The following is a 3,227-nucleotide window of genomic DNA, read 5'->3' on the forward strand; positions in this document are numbered from 1 at the left end:
ATGAGACCCTGGCTTGGGCCCCCTCGTGGCTACATTGGCCCCCTCGTGTATATAGAAGAAATATATGGAAGAAAATTAAGCTCAAAATTGTATTTGTGAGTATTTCTTGATTCAAATTGTTGCAAATCAGGAACAGATTAAAAAAGGGAGTACCGTATTTTCTGGACTATAAGCAGTAGTACTTTTTTCCTAGGTTTTAAACCATTCAGCTTATTCAAAGGTGCAGCTATTGTGTGGATTTTTCTTCCACCACTAGGGGCGCTCTAACCAGAATTAGAATAAAAAACAAGGTAGACGAAAAATCAATCGCTACTTTTTCTTCAGCAGATGGAACACACACGAAAAAAATTACTAACTGGTAAATATTTTTATATCCTCGCCTCTTCGTCATGGAAACCACATGAAGAAGTTCATATGATGTAAGTTTTAAGTTGAAGGCCATGGAGCTTCCTATCAAGGATGCAAGATTAGCGTTAATGAATCTATGGTGAGATGCCGGAGGCAGCAGGTACTTACATGTACATTTACAGTACAAAATCGTTCTGTACATGCAGTAAATATCACTTTTTTTAACAAAGATATCTGCGGCTCACGGCCCAGAGCGGCTTGTATTTATTTTTTTATTTATTTATTTTTTTATTGAGCAGATGCGGCTTAAATACAGTCAAGAAGATACGGTATATGCTACGTAATACGCTGGGCGTGCTACAAGTTCCCTGCTCTGAGCTCCCAGCAATGGGGAGGGGAAGAGGGGCGGGGTTGCTCCAACCCAACAGTTCTATTCAAAACTCATAGGCGAATTTCTAATGAGAAATTCAGAAATTATGTCCTAGAAAATAGCTAAAAATGGCTTCAAACTGCATAATAAAAAAGAAAAACACTGAGGCTTTTAAATGCTTTTAAAATGGCTCAAAAGATGGTCTTTAAACAATGTTATGTAGAAGAAAGAGGCGTTTAGGAGTCATTTTTGACAGTTTATTGGAATAAAATTGTATCAATTTGTCAAATAATAAAACATACTGAAATAAATGAAGTTCTTAAATGAAACTTTACTTTTTTTTTGGTAAATTGAACAGATTATGGCCTTCCCCTTTGCCGCTCCTTCCATACTAAATGTCTTAATGTTATATTCATTAGAAATGTTTATAAAAGTCCATGAAAAAAATCAAACTCGAGTCTGTAAGTCATCCAAAAAAAAGAAGAAAACCCCTTTTTTTCTTTTTAAATGAACAATTACAAACGTTTTATCTGACATATTGTGAGTTGGTGGTCAGAGGCATGCTTATCTGTCTACATCTACAGTACTTGTGGCCTGACAAATATGTAACTCCTGACTTAGACGAGGAACTTACACCACAGCAACACCCTAATCAGGTTTTCAGCGCACGAGCGCCGGACCGCAGTCTGGCAGTTTTCTTGCGTCTGGAGCCGAAGTTTCTGCAGCCCCTGAGCAGATGATTGTTAACAGCATCGGTAGGTTTCAGACGCCGACGTCTCAGAAACTGGGAGGAGGTGTTCAGACAGCAACAATTAGAGTCCCATCAGAAGAGTGATCATCATTTGAGCGCCCCTTTTATATACTTTCCCACAGCCTGTCCCCAGCCCTCTGGGACCGCTGATGCTATCTAAATGTCAAATGTGTTTACCTAAAATGTTGGCAGAAAAACATCGGCAACAAAATAAAGTAATGCCAACCACATGAAACCAGCGACGCAGTCAGATGTCGTCTGTGAAATATCAGTTGCTGTTTGGGTTTTCCACAATCATGAGGGACAGGAGATCCCCCACAAGTCCGTATTATCTGTGGCTGATAAAAGTGGAGTTAATCCAAACACTGGTCCACCCTGCCATTGAATTTAATTACAGATGTGCTTGCTGACAACTCGCTTCACATTCGAACAGAAGGACTTTCTATTCTTGAGTTGAATTTACAGAGTTTTGGTGAGCGAACTCCCTTCTGAGCGATGGCGTTCTTGTTTGTCAATTCCGACTGACCATGATTCTGAGGTGAGGTGGGTTCAGCTCCGATCAAACGCTCACATCCCTCTGCGTTTGTCAAGTTGATATACTGCTGGCGGCATAATTAAAAGGCACGAGGTTGTCGGGCTGGCGGCACAAGCACTTTACAGAAGGTTGTTTTCTTTGGGCGCTCTGTGAATCTCAAACTACTTCTTTCTCGTTTTCCTGTATGGCTTTCCCATTTGCATGGAAAAATCTCTCTTATGTGTTTGGATTTCCATTGTGTGGATAATATAAAGGGCGCTGGGATGGGATGTGGGAAAAGGGAGTGTGCAGTTTGCTTAAGTGCATGTTTTGATGTCTGTTTGACAGCTTTGGTCTGGGGCTGATGTCGGAACGTACACAACGTGAGCAGCAATCCTCCTTCCTCCGCTCACATTCGCTGAGGGAAACCAGTAGAAGGCTGCTACTGCAGATATATATCCCACAGCGGAGAGAACGTGGAACGCTTCCATAACATACAATGTTCAATCAAAAAAAACAAAAAAAATTAAACATTTGTGGTTGCAGTAAAAGAAAATGACTTCAAAGATTCCAGCTGATCAGGAATCCCTGCAATGCGGACTGTAAACCGACTCGCCCTCTAATTTGAAATAAAGGCTAATTTCCATGTGACAGTGGTTCTTTAAAGACTATTTTGAAAGGAAGTATCTCAGTCAAATGATTTGCTCTGACTAACTGTGGTCAAAGAGCAATCGGGGAGAAAATCATTGAGAAAAATATGACCAGCTTGTTGTTTTTAAACCAGGAAATAAATGGCTTGTTGAAACAAATCAGAGATTATCCTCTCAATTCAGAAAGCATGAAGATAAAAGAACAAATCATCGAACAATCCAGCATCAGAACGTTACCGTTGACACTAATGCCTCGTTTCCACTGAGCGGTCCGGACCGGCCGGATTAAAACAGTCCGGACAATTCAAGTGAGCGTTTCCATCAAGGCGCATGTGGGGTGTAGACCGATGATGTAGCTGTGCGTCAAACGGTGTGACAACAGTGGTCCTCCATATTCACGGATTCGACGGGTCCATAACTCCCACAAATAAGGGGGGGATATTGAATGATTTAATGATTGAATTTAATATTCTTTGCAAGAAGATTGTGCAGGCGAAGAGGAAAATATCCAAAAAGAGGACTGAATTGTTGCTTGATCTTGAGTTGAGAAAAGCGATGGTCTGTCGCTTGCTATTGTCGTTATACCGTTTCATC

General features: G+C 40.8%; 1 long non-coding RNA gene across 1 annotated transcript in view; it reads left to right on the top strand.

Moving 5' to 3' along the window:
• The window catches only part of LOC118599977, a 23,982-nt gene extending 21,473 nt beyond the window's left edge, over window positions 1–2,509 (top strand). The window contains exon 5 of the long non-coding RNA XR_004949534.1: window positions 2,332–2,509. This is a non-coding gene — a long non-coding RNA (uncharacterized LOC118599977). The remainder of the gene's footprint in view (window positions 1–2,331) is intronic.
• Window positions 2,510–3,227: the final 718 nt, after the last annotated feature.

The sequence above is a fragment of the Oryzias melastigma genome, linkage group LG17 (assembly GCF_002922805.2).
Source record: "Oryzias melastigma strain HK-1 linkage group LG17, ASM292280v2, whole genome shotgun sequence".
NCBI classification, from domain to species: Eukaryota; Metazoa; Chordata; class Actinopteri; order Beloniformes; family Adrianichthyidae; genus Oryzias; species Oryzias melastigma.